This window comes from Bos indicus, chromosome X, assembly GCF_029378745.1.
Source record: "Bos indicus isolate NIAB-ARS_2022 breed Sahiwal x Tharparkar chromosome X, NIAB-ARS_B.indTharparkar_mat_pri_1.0, whole genome shotgun sequence".
Lineage (NCBI taxonomy): Eukaryota > Metazoa > Chordata > Mammalia > Artiodactyla > Bovidae > Bos > Bos indicus.
In genome coordinates this window covers 92,983,129-93,005,801 of record NC_091789.1, presented here as the reverse complement: position 1 = coordinate 93,005,801, position 22,673 = coordinate 92,983,129, and the positions used below count along the sequence as shown (strand labels likewise).

At 42.6% G+C, this 22,673-nt stretch overlaps 1 long non-coding RNA gene and 1 other non-coding gene across 2 annotated transcripts; both read left to right on the top strand.

Annotated features, from left to right (window-relative positions):
- The first annotated feature begins 1,087 nt into the window (after positions 1-1,087).
- Positions 1,088-1,194, top strand: LOC139181862 (U6 spliceosomal RNA). Its single transcript, XR_011565591.1, has one exon. It is a non-coding gene; the product is annotated as a U6 spliceosomal RNA (small nuclear RNA).
- A 14,884-nt stretch (positions 1,195-16,078) lies between these two features.
- On the top strand, positions 16,079-17,924 carry LOC139181113 (uncharacterized). The gene is made up of 3 exons (XR_011565221.1): positions 16,079-16,249; positions 16,683-16,777; positions 17,814-17,924. It is a non-coding gene; the product is annotated as an uncharacterized lncRNA (long non-coding RNA).
- The last annotated feature ends 4,749 nt before the right edge of the window (positions 17,925-22,673 follow it).

Below are 22,673 nucleotides of genomic sequence, written 5' to 3'. Positions count from 1 at the left end.
CCTCTCAGTTCTTCAATGATTCTGAAGAGATTAGAAGTTGCTTTTCAAAATATTTATTAAATACCTTTTTGCACATGCCAGTTTTCCAGGCAATGCAGAAGGATAATGAAACAGGCCTGGCCTCTCTTCTCCAGAAATTTCTCATTGAGAAAAGGGCCCAGGGGTACAAGATACAGGACAGAACCAAGGTGAACCGATACAGGTACAAGGTTATTTCCCTTTAACATATTATGACCAGAGACACATATATTTTGAAAACAAGATGAAGAAAGGGTAGAAAGCAAGGAACGAGGCCATCAGAAAACAAAATTTAATGGAAGCAGTTGAGGTGAAATCCCATGTAGTTTACTAAACAAGGCCCCCTTAGGCAAGAGTCCAGGTTTTCCTACATTGTGTTTTTTCTGTCATCATCATCATCATTTTTTTTTTTTACTTTTATATTACATGTTATTTACTTCTTGGCAGCTGCTACCTAAATAATGTCTTGGTAGCTGCCCCTGGCTCTGATTCCTCTGTATCCAGAATTATTGTTCCTTTTTCTATGTGGGGACACAGGAGAAGGATAACCCTGGGCTAGTACCTGAAAACAAATTGAACACATAAATTCCACTTTCTTAGAAGTCCCCTCAGTCCTGGGAGGGAGGTTGCTGCTGCCCCCAGGACACTTTGGTAGGGCGCTGGGTACCTCCTGGCCCAATTTCTTCTTCTTTTCCCATTTCTTCTTCACTTCACTCTTCCAAGATTGCCTCTTGTCATTTCATTTAAGCAATGGCACAAAACCAAACTTTCAGCTATTATTACTATTTTTCCTATTGGTCTTTTAGCAGAATCCAGCCTTCTGCAAAATTTGCCATTTTTTAGACACAATATGGAGACTATTGGTGACTTTTTAAAATAAATGTTATAATTTATTTATGATAAATTTTATGTACATTTTAAAGTATAATTTAAATATATAACATGGACTCTAGTCAAATTTTTGATGGACTAATGAATCTCCTCCTCCCCTCCCCCCAAAACAGGTATGGCCATGTATGTACACATGTGACAGGGGAAGAGGTTGGCCAACTTTCAATTTACCAAGTTAGTGCTCGCTTTGGCAGCACATATACTAAAACTGGAATAATGCAGAGAAGATTAGCATGGCCCCTGCTCAAGAATTACATGCAAATTCATGAAGCAGTCCATATTTTTTTTTTGTATGTGCCATTAAACCACCTCTGGATGAGATGGGGGAACACTCGTTCTTTAATTTTGAAATTGTATTTGGAATTTATTGTTGCTGTGTACTAAGAACTTGGCCTAAATAAAATCCTACAAGATATATTCACACAAAAAATTTTTTTACCAAAAAAATTGCTAAGGTTTTAGAACCTTAGCAATCTAACAGAGCCTCAACTTCGAACTATTCTTGCCATCTTTTTGTGAAAAAAGAAAAAAATTTCACATTAGAAACAAAAGGAGAAATGACCTAATCTCAGAATCTAGCCATGTCATCCTCCGGAGTTCCAGAAATCCAGAGAAGGAAGCGAGAATGGGGGTAAAGATGTCAAAGACTGAGCAGGAAGGAGAGAAGAAAAGTAAAGAAAATTCCATTTTTCCAGATCTTGGAGTACCAGATCATCTGCTAGAAAGATAAAGGAAATAAGCCTGGGGGGTAGTCATAAAACTTTGGAAGATCTTTTGAGGGAAATGGGAATTTCTTCCCAAAGGCAAACAAAAGGTCTTCTGGATAGTAGTAAGGCCCAACAGCACCTGTGATCCCTTCTTGTTTATTTATTTTTTATTTATTTATTTATTTTTATTTTATTTTATTTTTAAACTTTACATAATTGTATTAGTTTTGCCAAATATCAAAATGAATCCACCACAGGTATACATGTGTTCCCCATCTTGAACCCTCCTCCCTCCTCCCTCCCCATACCATCCAGAGGGAGAGGGTGGGAAGATTTGGGAAAATGGCATTGAAACATGTAAAATATCATGTATGAAAAGAGATGCCAGTCCAGGTTTGATGCCCTTCTTGTTTAAGAAATTGCTGCGGCTGCACCTCCTATCAGAGAAAGCGATGGCACCCCATTCCAGTACTCTTGCCTGGAAAATGCCATGGACGGAGGAGCCTGGTGGGCTGCAGTCCATGGGGTTGCTAAGAGTCAGACACGACTGAACGACTTCACTTTCACTTTTCACTTTCATGCATTGGAGAAGGAAATGGCAACCCACTCCAGTGTTCTTGCCTAGAGAATCTCAGGGATGGGGGAGCCTGGTGGGCTGCCATCTATGTGGTTGCACAGAGTCGGATACGACTGAAGCGACTTAGCAGCAGCAGCAGCAGCACCTTACTAGTTATTGGTGATGATTTGGAGGGAAACGAGAGCGCAGAAACCATGGCCTGGAAAAGTCTGATTTCAAGTCAAGAAAATGAAATATTTTTTTGTGAAGAACCCTAGAAGAGCATCTCACAATGCTAATAGCAGGTCCTTGAGGAAGTCACCAGTTTTGGTCAAGAGAACTGTGGTGGCTGCACTATGCCCTCAGCCCTGGTTTCTCATCTGGTTTATCTTCCAAGCACACACTGTGGTTGGTGTTGCTATGGCTGCCAGGGCAAGATAATAAAGCCCGTCTGTCTCTCCTGAGTCTGTACATGTATTTTATAGCTTCATCAAGGTATAATTTATATATCATAAAATTCACCTATTGTAAGTATACAATTCAATGATTTTTAAATAAATTGACAGAATCATACAACTATCATCACGAACCAGTTTCAGAAGTTTTTCATCAAATCTAAAATTTCCCTCAAGCCCACCTGTAGTCACTTTCCACTCCTGATGCCCAGCCCTAGGCAAGTCCCTGTGGATACTTTTTCTGGACATTTCACATAAATGGAATCTTACAATGTGTAGGCCTTTCTGTCTGGCTCCCTTCACTCTGTATAAGACTTTTGAGGTTCATCAATGTTGTAGTATGTATCAGTATTTTGTTCCTTTTTATTGCTGACAGTAATCCATTGCTTGGATATACCATGTTTTGTTTATCCATTCACCAATATTGGACATATGGATACTTCCTAGACTTTCATTATTATGAATCAGTTCAGTTCAGTTCAGTCACTCAGTTGTGTCTGATTCTGCGACCCCATGGACTGCAGCATGCCAGGCTTCCCTGTCCATCACCAACTCCCAGAGCGTGCTCAAACTCATGTTCATCGAGTCAGTGATGCCATCCAGCCATTTTATCCTCCGTCGTCCCTTTTTCCTCCTGCCCTCAATCTTTCCCAGCATCAGGGTCTTTTCCAATGAGTCAGTTCTTTGCATCGGATGGCCAGAGTATTGGAGTTTCAGCTTCAGCATCAGTCCTTCCAATGAATATTCAGGACTGATTTCCTTTAGGGACTCTCAAGAATCCTCTCCAACACCACAGTTCAAAAGTGTATTTATGAATAATGCTGCTATAAATAATGGACTTCCTGGGTGGTCCAGTGGTAAAGAATCTGCCTGCCAATACAGGGACACAAGTTTGAACCCTGGTCCAAGAAGATTCTGAGTGCCATAGGGCTGTTTGCCATGACTAGAGAGTCCTTGAGCAGCAATAAAACTAAGACTCCAAGCAACAAAATAAATAAATAGTAAAAAAAAAAAAAAAAAAGTTAAAAAATATTAACATACAAGTCTTTGTGTGAACATATTTTTATTCTCTTGAGTAGATTCCTAGGAGCGAAATTGCTGGGTTGTATGAGAGTAGCTCAGCTGGTAAAGAATCTGCCTGGAATGCAAGAGACCCTGGTTCGATTCCTGAGTTGGGAAGTTCCCCTGGAGAAGGACATGGCAACCCACTCCAGTACTGTTGCCTGGAGAATCCCCATGGACAGAGGAGCCTTGTGGGCTACAGTCCATGGGATTGCAAAGAGTCGGACATGACAGAGTCACTAAGCACAACAACAACATGATTAGTTTATTGATAAATTTTCAAGAAACCTGTCAAACTCCTTTACAAATGACTGTACTATTTAAAATTCCCATCAGCCATGCATGACGGTTCTAGTTTCTCCACATTTGTGTCAACACTTAGATCTGCCTTTTTGGTAATAGCCATTCAATAGCCATTTGGAATGTAGTGACATCTTATTGTGGTTTTAATTTGCATTTCATTTCCTTAATGACTAATGATGCTAAGTATCTACATTTTCATTTGCGTATTAGCCATTTCTATACCTTCTTTGGTGAAATGTGTACTCAAATCCTTTGCCAATTTTTAAATTGGCCTGTCTTCTTACTAAGTTTGAAGAGTTCTTTGTATTTTTCAGATATAAGTCCTTTATTAGACGTGTGATTTGAAAATATTTTCTTCCAGTCTATGGTTTGTCTTTTTTTTGAGAAAAGTTTATTTTTATTTTATAATATTCATTGGAAATACACTGGAAGAGTATATATCAAGTCTTCAACAGTGGTTATTCTGGGGCAATAGAAATTTTAGGTAGTAAGCTTTTTACTCTTCTTGCTAAATATTTCTGTAATTAATTTTTTTCATTTTAATGGGTATTATTTTTTATTTTTTAAATTTATATTTAATTGGAAGATAATTGCTTTACAATGTTGTGTTGGTTTCTGCCATACAACTACATGAATCATTCATAAGTATACAGATGTCCCCTCCCTCTTGAACCTCCCTCCCAATCCCCACCCCATCTCACCCTTCTAGGTTGTCACAGAGCACAGGGTTGAGCTCCTTGAGACTCTCAAGAGTCTTCTCCAACAACACAGTTCAAAAGCATCAATTCTTTGGCACTCGGCTTTCTTTATAGTCCAACTCTCACATCCATACATGACTACTGGAAAAAACCACAGCTTTGACTAGAAGGACCTTTGTTGGCAAAGTAATGTCTCTGCTTTTTAATACACTGTTGAAGTGCATGGGCTTAGTTGTCCTGCAGCGTGTGGAATCTTCCCAGAGCAGGGATTGAATCGGTGCCCCCTGCATTGGCAGGTGGATTCTTAACCGCTGGGCCACCAGGGAAGTCCTCTAGAAGTTATTTTTAAAAGGATTTCTTAGGATACTATTTTCTACATATAGGACCATATTGTTTATGAATGAAGATAGCTTTACTTGGTGTTGTTGTTGATTGTACTAGCTAGAATCTCCACTACAGTGTTAAATGGAGATGGCAAGAGCAGACATCTTCACCTTATTCCTGACACTAAAGAATTGATGCTTTTGAACTGTGGTGTTGGAGAAAACTCTCGAGAGTCCCTTGGACTGCAAGGAGGTCCAACCAGTCCATCCTAAAGGAGATCAGTCCTGGGTGTTCTTTGGAAGGAATGATGCTAAAGCTGAAACTCCAGTACTTTGGCCACCTCATGCGAAGTGTTGACTCATTGGAAAAGACTCTGATGCTGGGAGTGATTGGGGACAGGAGGAGAAGGGGACGACAGAGGATAAGATGGCTGGATGGCATCACTGACTCGATGGATGTGAGTCTCAGTGAACTCCGGAAGTTGGTGATGGACAGGGAGGGCTGGCATGCTGCGATTCATGGGGTCACAAAGAGTCGGACACGACTGAGCGACTGAACTGAACTGAATGAAATGCTTAGTGACTTCCCTGGTGGTCCAGTGGTTAAGACTCCACACTTCCAGTGAAAACGATGTGGGTTCAATTCCTGGTTAGGAAAGTAAGATCCCACAGGCTGCAAGGTACAGCCAAAAGAAAAGAAGCTCTACTCAAAGATACTTTTGAATATGCTTGCACAGTGACAAGGGGTTTGTTAAAAATATCTTTTTCCATTTTTATGTTAGTATTTAGAAATCATTTTAAGAATTGCATATTAGTTGACTTCTGCTGCATAAGAAACAGCCCCAAAACGTAGTGACTTAAAACAGTAAACATTAAATTACTTCCCAAGATTCTGTGGGTCAGCTGGGTGGTTGTTCTGGTGTAGGTAGGCCAACTCAGTTGGTGTTGGAGGGTACCAGATGGTGTCGCTCACACATGTAGCAGTTGGCAGGCTGGTAGGTATAAGAGAGGCCTCTGCTGACCTGGCTCACCTCCATTCTGGTAGGCTAGCCTGGGTTTAGGGTTCCCAAGAACAGCATATGTAAGCACACCTCAAGCCTCTGTTTTCATCACATTTGCTACTGTCCTATGGGCCAGAGCAGAGAAGGCAATGGCACCCCACTCCAGTACTCTTGCTTGGAAAATCCCATGGACGGAGGAGCCTGGTGGGCTGCAGCCCATGGGGTCGCTGAGGGTCGGACACGACTGAACGACTTCACTTTCACTTTTCACTTTCATGCATTGGAGAAGGAAATGGCAACCCACTCCAGTGTTCTTGCCTGGATAATCCCAGGGACGGCGGAGCCTTGTGGGCTGCCATCTATGGGGTCGCACAGAGTCCAACACGACTGAAGCGACTTAGCAGCAGCAGCAGCAGCAGGTCGAGTAGAAATGGAATTCTAGAAGATGTCAGACTTTGCAGCTTAGACTTCAGATTTATTTCAGATTCATCAAAGGAGAAAGATGGGCAGTACTGCCGCAGTGAGCGGGTTTCCCGCAAACACGGCAGCCAGCAGCTTCCTTCCCAATCGCCAAAGGGCTCTGCTGCGTTTTTTTCAGACGCGAAAGGCGGGTGAAGAGGCAGTGTAGATGGGGGTGGGGGTGAGGAATTAAGGGCTTCTTGGCATTTCTGGAGCAACATTGCCACCAAGAGGAAAATGTAACAAAGCCTCAAGCCATGTGAGCAAACAAAAGGAGGCTGTTGTTCAGTTGCTCAGTTGTGTCTGACTCTTTGCAATCCCATGGATTGCGACACACCAGGTTCCCCTGTCCTTCACTATCTCCTGGAGTCTGCTCAAACTCATGTCCATTGTGTGGATAATGCCATCCAATCATCTCATCCTTTGTTGCTCCCTTCTTCTCTTACCCTCAATCTTTCTACAATACCAGAAAGAAAGGAATGCTTTGGTGGAACAGAAAATCCAGAAGTCACGAGTGACTGACTCAGAAGCCAAATTGAAGATAATCCCAGGGATTTGTCGATGGGACAATTTGAGCATCAACAAGGTTGCAGTGGTTTGAAATACATGAAATATAAACCTGGGTTTTTTTGTTTTCTTTTTTCCCCTGCATCATGTGGCCAGTGGGATACGTTTTTCCACCAGGGGAACCTGTGGTCCCTGCAGGAACCTGCAGTCCCTGTGGACTCCTGCAGGGAGTCTTAATCCCTGGACCACCAGGGAAGTCTTGGAAAACAGCTCTTTATGTTGGAAACTGATAAATACAGGGAAAGAATCAAGTATCAAGTATTGATCCTGTTTTTCTTATACAAGCAAAGAGTTGGGGGGGGAGATCCTTTTATAAATATATTTGGGCTAATAAATGAAAGAATAAGAGAATCAAAATATTCTACTTTTTCACCCTCTTGTAAATAAATGGATCCAGTCACTGCTCATCAATGCCTGGTGACATCATAAAAAGAGACAGCCAACAGTATGTGCCTAATTATGGGGGTGCAAAGCATTCACACTGACAAACCTAGACAGTGTGTTGAAAAGCAGAGACATTACTGTGCTGACAAAGGTCCATATAGTTAAGGCTATGGTCTTCCCAGTGGTCACATACAGTTGTGAGAGCTGGACCTTAAGGAAGGCCAAATGCCAAAGAACTGATGCCTTCGAACTATGATGCTGGAGAAGACTCCTGAGAGTTCCTTGGATGGCAAGGAGATCAAACCAATCCATCTTAATGGATATCAACCCTGAATATTCATTGGAAGGACTGATGCTGAAGCTGAAGCTCCAATACTTTGGCCACCTGATGCGAACATCTATGGTCATCTGATACAGACAGCTGACTGACTGGAAAAGTCCCTGACGCTAGGAAAGATTGAGGGCAGAAGGAGAAGAGGGCGTCAGAAGATGAGATGGCTGAATGGCATCACCCATGCAATGGACATGAACTTAGGCAAACTTCGGGAGATGGTGAGGGACAGGGAGGCCTGGCATGCTGTAGTCCATGGGGTCGAAAAGAGTTGAACACGACTGGATGACTGAACAACAACAACAATAAAGCATCCATATAAAGCCATCTTGAATATATATTAAAAAATTAGGGTAATATGAGGGCTGAATGGATATTTGAAACTATTTAGGATTTCTTATTATTGTTTTAAATGAGAAAATGGTATTGAGGTTAGATTTTCTAATGAGTCCTTATCTTTCAGATACACATACACATATTGTACATTCAAAAATATGATGTCTGAGATTTGCTTCAAAATAATCTGAAGGGTACATAGTCGATGGGATATGTAGATGATTGGCCATGAGCTTATGAATGTTGGAGCTGGATGTGGTACAGAATGTTCATTTTGCTGTTCTCTAGATTTTTGTGTAAGTTTCTAATATGCCCTGCCGCTGCTGCTGCTGCTACTAAGTCACTTCAGTCGTGTCCGACTCTGTGTGACCCCATAGACAGCAGCCAACCAGGCTCCCCCGTCCCTGGGATTCTCCAGGCAAGAACACTGGAGTGGGTTGCCATTTCCTTCTCCAATGCATGAAAGTGAAAAGTGAAAGTGAAGTCGCTCAGTCGTGTCCGACTCTTAGCGACCCCATGGACTGCAGCCTATCAGGCTCTTCCACCCTTGGGCTTTTCCAGGCAAGAGTACTGGAGTGGGTTTCCATTGCCTTCTCTTAATACACTGTCAAAATAAAATTAGATTGCTGGAATTATGCCTTTTATAAGCACAGTGCCCTTAATTCAGATCTAGCTTTGAATACACTCTTAGCACATACTCTATTTATATAATTTGTATACATACAACTTGTATGAAATGAGACTTAATAAAGTTTTAGATGGCCTAGTTTCATACAGTCCTGAGTCATCTCACAATTTATGAGTCATTTCCAAAATCCACGACACCTACTTCCGGTTAAGGAAGTAGCAGTTCAATCCATGTTTAGCTTTTCTTTTTTCTGGTAAACACATGCATGAATTCACATGGTACTGCATTTTATGTGTATTTAATACATGGAATTATTGTATGTACATGAGGTCTAGTAAATACAGTCAGAGGGTCTCAACTTGCCCTGATCCATTTCATAGTGAATTGCATGTCTGAAATCCTTGTTTTTGCCACTTGTGAGAAATGAAGCTTCTCTCAGTCAGCAGTGTTAGCTGTTAGTGTTACTCAAAACCCTGCAATGACTCCCCGCTAAATAAAGGACACATTCTGTCCTTTACCTGTAGGGATGCCTTCTGCTCTTACATCTACTTCTGGTTTCGTCAGCGGTGACCAAGCTGGCAAGAAGGTACTCCACACACAGTGAAGGAGTCATTGTAACCTGGACCACAGCACCGAATGGGGCCCACTTCCTCCCAGGGAACAATGTGATTGACAGCCATTTCAAGGCTTCCAGAACTGGGTTTGGAGCCTGTGCTGAAAAGATGTAGCACAGAAGGCCTGTGACTGCTGTCCTTAGGAAGGCCTGTTTGAAAACTTGGACACTGGTTAGTGTAAGAGACTGAATTGTGCCCCCACCCCAAAGTCCTATGTTGCAACCCTTTACCCAAAGTGAATGTATTTGGAGATAGGGCCTTTAAGGAGGTAATCAAGGTTAAATGAGGCCATAAGTGTGGGGTCCCACCACCTAATGAGGCCATAAGGGTGGTGTCCTTAGATGAAGAGGAAGAGACCCTAGAAATTTCTCTCTCTTGGTGCACGCACAGATAAAAAGCCATGTGAGGGCCTAGCAAGAAGGCAGCTATCTACAGGCCAGGAAGAGAGTCCTTACCAGAAACCAACCCTAGTGGCACCTTGATCTTGGACTTCCAGGCTTCAGAACTGTGAGAACAGAAATTTCTATGGTTTAAGCCACCCAGTCTGCAGTAACTCGTACGGCAGCCCGAGCTGACTAATATAGCTGCCATCTGGGAACTCAGATTTCGGGAGAATTCCCAGCACTCTCTAAATGACAAGTAGGTGACTGTGCTTAAATAGTTTGGACAAATTCTGTGGTTTATGCCTAACACCTGCTTTCCTTCTGGGGATCTACCATTCTGGTGCCTGTTAACCAGGGGGTACCTACATGACTGGCCTCTGAGAAAAATCTTAGACTCTTACCCCAGGTGAATTCCTCTGTGACAGCATTTCAGATGCTTTGTCACTGGTCATTGCTGGAGGAATTAAGCGTGTCCCGTGGGACTCTCCCAGGACAGGAGCCTAAGAAGCTTGTTCGTGTTTCCCTCCCCGCTTCACCTCATGTGCCTTTTCCCTGTGCTGACTGTGTTTTGTGTCCTTTCACTGTAACAAATCATCACCGTGAGTATGACTCCACAGAGTCTGGAGTCCTCAGAGTGAATTATCAAACTTAGGGACTTGAGGCACAGAGCCTCTTCCCCACAGTCTCATGCCATCATTCTCAGAGCCCCTTTGTTCATTGCTTTGTTGTTGTTGTTGTTCAGTCCCTAAATTCTGTCCAATTCTTTGCTACCCCATGGACAGCAGCATGCCAGGCTTCCCTGTCTTTCACTATCTCACAGAGTTTGTTCAAATTCATGTCCACTGAGTCGATGATGCCATCCAACCATCATCCTCTGTCTTTTCCTTCTCCTCCTGTCCTCAATCTTTCTCAGCATCAGGGTCTTTTCCAGTGAGTCAGCTCTTTATATCAGGAGACCAAAGTACTGGAGCTTCAGCTTCAGCATTAGTCCTTCCAATGAACATTCAGGGTTAATTTCCTTTAGGATTGACTGGTTTGATCTCTTCGCTAATTTCCAAGAGACTCTCAAGAATCATCTCCAGCACCACAGTTCAAAAGCATTAATTCTTCAGCATTCAGCCTTCTTTATGGTCCAACTCTCACATCCATACATGACTACTGGAAAAACCATAGCTTTGGCTATACCAACCTTTGTCGACAAAGTGATATCTCTGTTTTTTAATATGCTGTCTAGGTTTGTCATAGCTTTCCTTTCAAGGAGCAAGTATCTTTTAATTTTATGGCTGCAGTCACCATCTGCAGTGATTTTGGAACCCAAGAAAAGAAAATCTGTTACTGTTTCCACTTTTTCCCCATCTATTTGCCATGAAGTGATGGGACTGGATGCCATGATTTTAGTTTTTTGAATGTTGAGTTTTAAGCCAGCTTTTTAATCAAGAAGTTCTTTAGTTCCTTTTCACTTTCTGCCATAAGGGTGGTGTCATCTCCATATCTGAAATTGTTGAGATTTCTCCTGGCAATCTTGATTCCAGCTTGTGCTTCATCCAGTCCAGCGTTTCGCATGATGTACTCTGCATATAAGTTAAATAACCAGAGTGACAGTATACAGCCTTGACATACTCCTTTCCCAGTTGGAAACCAGTCTGTTGTTCTATGTCCAGTTCTAACTGTTGCTTCTTGACGTGCATACAGGTTTCGCAGGAGGCAGGTAAGGTGGTCTGGTATTCCCAGCTCTTTAAGAATTTTCCAGTTTGTTGTGATCCACATAGTCAAAGGCTTTAGCATAGTTAATGAAGCAGAAGTAGATGTTTTTCTGGAATTCCCTTGCTTTTTCTATGATCCACCAGATGTTGACAGTTTGATCTCTGGTTCCTCTGTCTTTTCTAAATCCAGCTTGTACATCTGTCACTTTACTGCTTGTTTTGCTGCCAGCTCATCAGATGCAGAATTCTTACTTTAGTCATCACTGTATTCTCAGTACCTAGAAAAGAATAGGGTCCCAGTGTCTGTTGAGTCATTAGTGGGGGGTGCTTAAAACAACAGAAATTTTGGGAATTCCCTGGCTGTCCAGTGGTTAGATACCCATACTTTCACTGCCAAGGGCCCAGGTTCAATTCCTGGTCAGAAACTAAGACCCACAAGCCATGCAGTGCTGCCAAAAAAAAAGAAAAAAGAGAAAAAAAATAGAAGTTATTTTATAGTTCTGGAAGTTAGAAGTCTGAAATCAAGGTGTTGGTGGCAGGGCCCCCTGAAGGCCCCAGGGGAGGGTCCTTTCTTGCCTCTTCCAGCTTCTGGTGGGTTGCCAGCAATCCTTGGTGGTCCGTAGCTTGCAGACCCATCACTCTAATTTCTGTATCCATTGTCACATGGCATTATCCCCGTGTGTGTATCTCTGAGCCTCTTCTCATCAGGATGCCAGTGATTGTATTCAGGGCTTGCCCTAATCTAGGATGACCTCATCTTAACTTACATCTTAATCACACCTGCAGAGACTGATTTCCAAATAAGGTCACATTCACAGGTTAAGACTTGAATAAACTTGGGGGGCGGGGCAAGGGAACACAATTCAACCCACAACACCTTGTTTCAGCTATACCAGGATGCCTCATTGGTCAATGCTAATGATTACTGACAATAATTTCTAATTTTCCTGAGCACTTGCCATACTGTGGGCACTGGACTAAGTACTTAATGTGCATTATTGCATGTGATTCTTTCCCTCCACCATAGACACTATTATTATACCCATTTAATTGATAAGGAAACTGAGGCCTAGTGAGGTGAAGCAACTTGCCAAGTTTCTCATTCAGTTAGTGGTAGATTATAATTTCCAAAATTATGGAAATTATACAGGTAGTAGATTATAATTTTCAAAATTATGAAAATCATACAGATTTCTCCAGACCACCTTATCTCTCTCCTGAGAAACCTGTATGCAGGTCAAGAAGCAACAGTTAGAACTGGACATGGAACAATGGACTGGTTCAAAAGTGAGAAAGGAATATATCAAGGCTGTATATTATCACCCTGCTTATTTAACTTATATGTAGAGTACATCATGCAAAATGCTGGGCTGGATGAAGCACAAGCTGGAATCAAGATTGCTGGGAGAAATATCAATAACCTCAGATATGCAGATGACACCACCCTTATGGCAGAAAGTGAAGAGGAACTAAAGAACCTCTTGATGAAGGTGAAAGACGAGAGTGAAAAACCTGGCTTAAAACTCAACATTCAAAAAACTAAGATCATGGCATCCAGCCCCATCACCTCATGGCAAATAGATGGGGAAACAATGGAAACAGTGACAGACTTAATTTTATTGGGCTCCAAAATCACTGCAGATGGTGACTGCAGCCATGAAATTAAAAGACGCTTACTCCTTGGAAGAAAAGCTATGACGAACCTACACAGTGTATTAAAAAGCAGAGACATCACTTTACATACAAAGGTCCTTATTGTCAAACTATGGTTTTTTCAGTACTCATGTATACATATGAGAATTGGACCATAAAGAAGGCCGAGCATCAAACAATTGATGCTTTTGAACTGTGGTATTGGAGAAGACTTTTGAGAGTCCCTTGGACTGCAAGGAGATCCAACCAGTCAACCCAATCCTGAAGGAAATAAACCCCAAACATTCATGGGAAGGGCTGATGCTGAAGCTGACGCTCCAATACTTTGGCCACCTGATGTGAAGGGCCGACTCATTAGAAAAGAGCCTGATGCTGGGAAAGATAGAAGGCAGGAGGAGAAGGGGATGACAGAGGATGCGATGGTTGGATGGCATCACTGACTCAATGGACATGAGTTTGAGTCAACTCTGAGAGAGAGTGAAGGATAAGGGAATCTGGCCTGCTCCAGTCCATGGAGCAACTGAACAGCAACAATGTAATTTCCAAAAATGGTCGCAGCAATATTTCTGGCCCCATGTGCCTTTCCAGAACCTTCTCACTCCCCATCAAGAAGCAGAACCTTTTTCTTCTCTTTCTGAACCTGGGCAGGACTTTATGACTGACTCAATGAATAGGGTATAGGGGAAGTGACACTATGTAACTTCCAAAACTGGTCATCAAAGATACAACTTCTACCTGCCTCTCTCTCAGAGTCCTTGGCCTTGGAACCCAGCCATCATGCTGTGAGGAAGCCCAAAGCAACCACATGGAGAGGCCCAGGCTACAACCAGCATCAATGTCCATTCATGTGAGTAAAGGAGCCTTCAGGTGACCCAGGCCCTGGTCTTCAAGTCTCCAGCTGGGGCTACAGACAAAGAGGAGCAGAGACAAGCCATCGTCACTGATGTAACCCTATGGGGCTGTCCCAGAGCTCTGTGGCTAGTCCCAGGGTGGAGGAGTGGGGGACAGGGCCTGGCGAGTAGATTGCTCCTGCTGGCTAGTGTGGCATTTCTTTCATAGGATCTTATGAGACTAGGACAGCAGAATGGTGGCAACAGACTGATTTGGGGTGACTTTCAGTTGTGTTGTTCATAGGCCAAGTTCAAGGCTCCAGGCCTGAACATTCAGTGCCAGCCCTTGTGCTTGAGCTGCATGTGTATCAGCTCTCACCATGACTTTTTCATGCCTCCAGTCTAGAGCACCTAAAGGTACAGAGGTGGTGGCAGGTGCCTTTACCTTGTATAGCATCCAGGGCAATCATTTCCTCCACAGGCTCTGCACCAGGTATCAGGCAATTCTCTGGGCCATGTCCACTCCCTCTAGGAACTTTCAAGACAATTGCTCCACAACTCCAGTCAGGTCTCTTGGCTCATCAATGTGGTGATATCATGCTCCTCTAGGTGGGTCTCAAGCCCTGCCAGATGAAGAAAATGGCAACCCACTCTAGTATTCTTACTGGAAAATTCCATGGGCAGAGGAGACTAGTGGTTTACAGTCCATGGGGTGGCAAGATGAAGAATGGACATTCTTCAAAAAAAAAAAAAAAAACCACTTCCCTGATGATCCAGTGGTTAAGGGTCCACCTGCCAGTGCAGCTCACACAGGTTTGATCCCTGGTCCAGGAACTAAGAGCCCACATGCCGTGGGGCAGCTAAGCCTGAGTGCCACAACTACTGAGCCCATGCACTCTAGAGTCTGTGCTCTGGAACAAGAGAAGCCACTGCAATGAGAACCCTGCACACCACAACTAGAAAGTAAACTCCACTTGCTACAACTAGAGAAAGCCCGCTCCCAGCAATGAAGATCCAGTGTGGCCATAAATGAATACAATTATTTTAAAATGAAATATATGCATTTATTATTATTATAGATTGTTTTTATTTATTTATTTTTGGCCATGCCTTGTGGCATGGGGGAATCTTAGTTTTCCGACTGGAGATTGAAGCCGTCCATGCCCTGTGTGTTGAGAGTGTGGAGTCCTAACCACTGGACTTCCAGGGGAGTCCAAGAATGGACATTCTTTCTACAGCTGAGACTTCTCACTCTGCCATGGGCACCATGCTTTCCTCCCCCCTAGTGGGGATGTGTGGAAGGTAGGGGTGCAGTCAAGTTTGCAATAGATCTCATTCTAGGAATGCAGTGATTATTGTTTAAAGAGTTCAAGAAAAGACATGGCTAGAAGTTTTCTTGTTCTACATTTACGATATAAAATTCCAAACAGAAAATTTAACATGACCAGAAAATGAAGTATTTTTGTTCACATTTCCCCACATACTCTGTGTAAGATTTGCTGTTGTGGGTCTTATCAGCAAAACACAGAAGTATGAGGAGTCACTGGAGGCCAGGATTTATGGGCAGCCCAATGTACGACGTGATGTCCCAAGTAAGATGTAACCAGCATTAAGTAAATGGTATTAGGAAACTGCAGAGGCAGGCGCTCTATATTTTCCAGTACAAACAGATTCTAAAAAGCCACAGTATTGTGGGTAATAATGGCGTTGCTACCTACTTGTGGTAGGAGATGAAATTAGCCAGTAATGGCACTGTGAGAAAATAGAAAATATATATTGTTTCTGCCCCCGATTCCTGACACAGAGCTCATAAACCCCTTGTAAATTCCTACATGACAAGAGCACTAGCAGCCATATATCAACATCAATCAGCCATAGTTATACATGTTGATGTATGGCAGAAACCAATGCAACATTGTAAAGCAATTATCCTCCAATTAAAAATAAAAAAAGAAACAGAGCACTAGCAATATCTTTTATTCTATTGAGTGACTCTAGGTGGGTCTGGATGGCTCCTGGATGCGGGCTGGTCACCAGAAAGACCACACCATAGTTAGAAGCTTGAAATTTTCAGCCCCACCTCCCATCCTCCAGAGAGGGGAGAGGGCTGGAAATGAAGTTAATAATTCATCATGCCTACGTGAGGTAGCCTCCATAAAATCTCAGTAGCGTGAAGTTCTGGGAGCTTCCTGGTGGGTGAACCATCCACATACCAGGAGGGGATGTACCCCAGTGCCACAGGACAGAAGTTCCTGCACTAAGGAGTCTCCCAGACCTCACACTAGGTATCTCTTCATCTGACTGTTCATCTGTATCCTTTATCATGTCCTTTAATAAACTGGTAAACGTAAGTATTTCCTTGAGTTCTGTGAGTTGCTCTAGCAAATTAATCTAACTTGAAGAGGAGGTCATGGGAACCTCTGATTTGCAACCAAATCAGACAGAATTTGTGGGTAACCTGGGGACCTACTACTTGCAATTGGTATCTGAAGTGGGGTGAGGGGCAGTCTCGTGGGGCTGAGCCCTTAATCTCTGGGATCTGATGCATTCTCCAGGTAGATAGTGTTGGAATTGAGTTAAATTATAGGACACCCAGCTGGTGTCATAAAGAATTGCTTGATGTGGGGGAAAAAAACCCTACACATCTTGTGTCAGAGGTGTTGTGAGTGTTCTGTGTGAGTAGTATAGGAGACACATCAGAAAGAGAAACACAGAAGGAGGTGGAAAACTTGGTTTTTCCCTACATGGAAGGTGAAGGATGTTTTTTTTTTCCTTTTTAGGCACATTTGACAAAAAAGAACATAAAGAACATAAGGAGATGGCTCCTGGACCTGAAGAGGAAGAGATGGAGACTGGAAATACAAGGATTATTCAGGTGTATTGACTATACAATAAACAGATACCTAAATCTCTCTTCTTGAGAACTTACTATAGAGCACAGGGAACTCTATTCAGTGCCTTGTGACCTAAATGGGAAAGAAATTTAAAAGAGGGGCTATGTATATATGTATGGCTGATTCACTTTGCTGTGCAGCAGAAACTGACACAGTAGTGTAAAGCAACTATATTCTAATAAAAATACCTCTTCTCTACACTTTTTTCTAAATCCTCATTAATAAATCATAATACCACATATGGACCCATGATTTTAATACATTTTTAATTCAAACTATTCATATAGATGGAGACCTCGCAAAAATATTTGTCTGTGGCCCTGAACACCTTAGAGGCAATGTGGTAGGCAGCCTCTGAGATGGTCCCCCATGACCCCTGCCTCCTGGGGCTCATGCACTTATATCATCTCTTCCACTTGAGTGTGGCCTAGATTTACAGAGTCACTTCTAACAGGTAGAATTAGGCGAAGTGATGAGGTAGCATCTCTGAGGTTAGTTTATAAAAAGACTGCAGCTTCTGTCTTAGGTACACTCTCTGCTGCTGGCTTCCACTCTCCCTGCTGCCACCCATTGCCTTTTCCCTCCCTCAGCTGGAGCCCAGCCAATTATATAAAGAAGTACAGGCTATCCCATGAAGGCAATGTGGAGGAGAGAGGCCTTGGAGGGGCTAGCTGCAAGAGGTACAAACTACCACACCAGATACTCTGTATGGTCTCTTGCCCAACCTCCATTCATTCATTCACAGAGGCCCCCAAATTGTCAGATCATAAAGGCAAATTCCCAATCATTGCTGCCACCAATGGGCAATAACTTGATTACAATAAGCCCAAAACAAACATTTAACAGCCAGCGGGGCAGGCGGTATGGCCTGGCCTTGACTGTCTATTTTTCTTTTCATCCCTGCAAGAAGTAGGGTGATATGCGGTAAAACTTTCTTTTTTCTGCACTTTTGTTACTGCTGCCGCTGGAATAGCCTTTCTATAATGCCACACTTATCTCTGTGTTCTCCTCTTCAAGAACGCACAGTGGCTCCCTCCTTCCTGTCATCACATGGATTCAGCCGATCATTTCCTCCTCTTCTGTGCTGGCCAGCCATCTGTCTGAATATGCATCGAGGCCACGGCGCTCACCGGGCATCACAATCATCAAAAGCAAGGCCAAGGGTGACCTCTGCTCTGAGTCTGCATCACTGCATAGGTTTTAGGGGTCACCAGGAAGGCTGTTTTCCTGAGGGCAGAGGTTTTATCTGTTTTATTTCTTGTTAAATCCTGCTGCAGTGCCTTGCACAGTGTGAAGGCTCAGGTACTACATGTCAAAAGAATGAATGAACTGACTCCCTAACCCTCAGCTGGGTCCAGAGGAAACTGACCCACAGAGTAGAGAGGTGACTGGCTCAGGACCATGGGTTAAAAACTTGGGTCCTCACTCACTCACCCAGTGGCTACCTGTTTCTTTCCCAGCCCTCTCCCTGCACCACCTAGACCCCGTTTCAAGGAAGCCCTGGCTGCAGTTGTCAGCTCTGCAGGGTGGGCCTCAGGTGATGAGAGCCACCTCCCCGAGGTCAAGCCCTGCCTTGGCCAGCCCACATCTGATGGCCCATCAAGGCCCAGACATAAATCCCCATGGTTTCCTCCCAACAGGGTCATTCTGATGGGCAGCTCTGGCTCCAGAGCTCCTTTTTGGGACCACCCAGACTGTGTGGGGCCCTCATCACAGATCAACTGGCCCTTCCCCCAATCCCACTTCCTCCTGCTTCCCTGTGCAGGAACCAATCCTTAATAAACATGTTATACCCCAAACTCCATCTGAAATTCTGCTTTGAGAGAACCCACCTTCTGACACTGACTATTCTCCAAGGGCCCAATAAAATGCCCCAGTGATCCCAGGGGCCTTAACACTGCCTCCAGTTCTACACCAGTTTGGGGGAAGCAGGTGAATAGAATAGCTACCTCATTTATCAGCTAAATATAGATGTCTAACTAGTTGAAAAAGTCAATTTATTTAAAGCTCACCTGAGAATACTGGAGGCACATGATGCAAACCAAAAGGTGCAGGAAATGACGGTGTGTATTTCACTGGTGCTGAGTTGTATTAAACTCAGTCCAACACAAGCAGGCAGGTGGGATGGAGCATGAAAACACAGGGATGGCTTTTATTCAGAACATATCTCCATGCAGTTCTGAGGGAACTGAAAAAAATCTAAAAGCCCAAGGGAACAGCAGATGGACTGCATTTTTCTGGATCTGGGAAATCAGTCTTCCGAGAGCTCCTGAAACATGTAACATGCTGTGTAGCTCAAGAATCATGTCAAACAGGTTATTCTAGCTTAAGACACACTCAACAATGAGGAGTAGAAAGCAATGATACTTGATGCTTGAATAATCTTTCTGATGCAAGAATGAGTAAGACCAGATCAATCCTGTCAGGAAACTAGAGCATCACCCGGGACAGGTAGAGGAAACAGCCTCAGAGAATGTAGCCCAAACCTCATTTAGGGTGGTGGGAGGACCCTGATGTCTTCGTTTTTAGAACTGAGTGCTAATTTCTAATCACTATTGCATCATGGTCTGAGAGTATGGTCATTGAAAGTTATGTTTTTAAATAACTTGAGGGTTTCTTGTGGTTCAGTAATAGAGTAGTGCACATCTTTTTTATTCAGACGAGGTTGTGAGGTAGAATTTGACCACGAGTAACTTCTCATTTCGAATAAAACCTGAAAATGGACCTGGAGTAGGGGATGTTCATAGATACAGAGAGCAGATTGGTGGTTGCCAGAGGTGGGGTGGGGGCAATGTGAAATGGGTGAAGGGAGTCAAAAGGTACAAACTTCCAGTTATAAAACAAATAAGGGGAGATAATGTATCACATGGTGACTATAATACTGTAATATAATAATACTGTTAATACTGTGTTGCATATTTGAAAGTACTCTTAAAAGTTCTCATCACAAAAGAAAACTTGTAACTATATATGGTGATGGATGTTTACTAGACTTATTATGGTGATCACTTCACAATATATAAAGTATCAAATATTAATGTTTTATTATATTTACATCTGAAACTAATATAGTATTTCAAGTATACCTCAATTAAAATAAAAAAAAAAATAGGACTTCCCTGGTGGTCCAGTGGTTGAGAATCTGCCTTGCAGTACCCGGGACTTGGGTTCAACCCCTGGTTGGAAAACTAAGATCCCATCCATATGCCACAGGGCAACTAAGCTGCAATAAAAGATCCCACATGACATAACAAAAATTCCCCCATGCCACAACTAAGACTGACACAACCAAATGAATCATAAATATGTATTCTTTTTTTTTTTAATGGGCCTAGGGTAGTCAAGAACTAATATGAACGTTAGACATTATACCTGTGGCCACTCATATTCACTGCAAGAGAGAACACCCAAGGCCATGAGAGTACCCTTCTTTGAGTCCAGAGGTGAGGAAAACAGGTAGACCGCTTCCTCTATTTTGCTGCATTTTCCACTAAACCTAACTGCAGGCCTATTTCATTTTTAAATGTCTAGTATGAAGACTGTTGATCCAGCCATATGGATAAGTTGGCAAGGATTCAATTGGCTGTCCTCTAGTTCTTTAGCTGACGGTCTGGTCTGTTATATGGACTATAAAAATTCGTGACTACTATATTTTCAATCTTGATCATGCTCTAGATCAATAAAAAGGGTCCTTTTTGACTGCTTCATGCTGTTTTCCTTAATTTTATCTTGAATTTATATTGCAACTACTATTTTCTCTGTCTTTACTTTTCTCATACATTTTTACTTGCTGTTTAAAAAAATCTTTCTGAATTATTTTGATTTAGACATTATTTGATTTTTGAATTTTTACTCAATCTGTGTGCCCAATCTGCATGTCCTTGTCACTTAATGTATGGAATTTAATCCATTAATATTTATCCTCAGAATTTTAATTCTGTGTTGTTTTATGTTTTCAGTATTTTTTATGCCTTCTTGGTATTTCCTTCTTGGTCTATCTTTTGTTACAGAATAATTTCTGTTTTTCAAGTGATGGGAATTTCTCTCTCCTGTTTTTAATTCAACTTATGATTATCTCTAAGTCTTTTTAAAAAAAGACTTTGTTGAATCTACCTTTATCTAATTATCCACAACAGAAATGAAGGATATCTATTCATTTCTCTCCTTTGTGAATGGAGTGTGAACACTCCTATGGTCATACAGCCATGAGTTTGAATGTTCCGAGTCACACAGACTGAGTACAGACACATCTGGGGTAACAGCTGGGATGCGGAGTCCCATGAGTCACACACAGAGTAATTTAGAAACAGGTTAGACAGACCAGGCACAGACACTCCTGTATAACACAGACTGTGGTATGAACACTTCTGGAGTCATAAAGACTAGGGTATTGACATGCTCAGGTCACAAAGGCTAGATGTGGACACTCCTGGGTACATATATCCTGAGGTAGGGACCTCCTGCAGTCACACAGACTGGAGTGTCGACACTTTGGGGGTCTACAGACTGGAGTTTGGACACTTGTGTTCATAAAGACTATGCTATGGAGACTCCTTGGCTCACACACAGTCAGGTATGCATGATGGGAGTGTCCATATTCCAGCCTGTGACTTCACTAGAATCTACATTTAGCTCTGTGAACAGTTTGGTGCACATTGCAATCTCCCACCCCATTATATCTGATTGTAGCCTGTATTTCACCAGTAGTAACCACTTTGAAGTCCTTATAAGTTCAGTAGTTTTTATCCCCAATATTTGAATTCAGACAAGAAGGCCACTAATGCTAGAGTATCTACCATAAGTCCTGGTTTGAAGTTTTACTAAAGGGGCACAGATGGTGAAAGACATAACAGTGATCCAGGTTCAAGGTCAGAAAACAGGGCATGGGTGATAGACTAGTTGCATGCCAGGGTCTGTGCTCTAAAACAAGAGTGTTGATGGTAAAATGACTAACCGTGTTTAAGGTCAGGCCAGAGGGTCAGTAACAGTAGTTTCCTTATCAGAGGCCCCAGTGGAAGGCAGCACCACCAGAGGGGAATTGACAGTGGAAGAAGTAACAGGGACTGCGGTTCAAAGTCAGATAAGAGGAGTGTTGATGGTAGAAGAGTTAACACACAGGGTTCAGTAATAATAGACCAGAAAAACCACTGATGGGGGAATAAAGAGACCCAGATTTAGGGTCAGATAAGAGAAGCTAGGATTTTTTTTAATTAGCTAACAATCATTCTGTTTTGATTATATAGACAGAGTGGTGTTGATGTTAGACTAGTTAGCAAATGCTTGAATTCAGACTAGATAGGCCATAACAGTTAACAGAGGCCTTGGTTTAGGGTCAGTCCAGAGAAACAGAGATGGAGACAACTGAATAAATATCTGGGTTTGAGGTCAGTCAAGAGGGGAATTCTAAAATAGTTCATAGAGCCTGGGGTTTGAATTCAGATTCCAGGAACACTGATGTTGGAAGAAATAACTGTACCAGTTCAATGATAGACTCACAGGGCAGTCATCAGAAGATCAGGTTTGAGGTCAAGTCAGAGGGGAGTTAATGGTGGCACATGTAACAGAAGTTTGAGGATAGGCCTGGTGTGGAGGGATTTAAATGGCTGTGTTGGATAGTTAAGACAGTAGATCATTGAATCTGGAAGAGTAAACATTAGACAGATGGGAGAGCAAGGATAGTAGAAAAGCTTTGATTAGGAAGCAGGATGACATTGAAGATGGGATGACAAGAAAACAGGCCCTGTTTTGAGAACAGACCAAGACTGTTACAGAAGTTAACAGTGGACCGTGTCTGAGGTCAGACTAACAGAGCATTGTGACTTGTGTTAAAGTGGCCTGGGTCCAAAGTCAGATCAGAGAGGTTGAAGGTTGAATAGT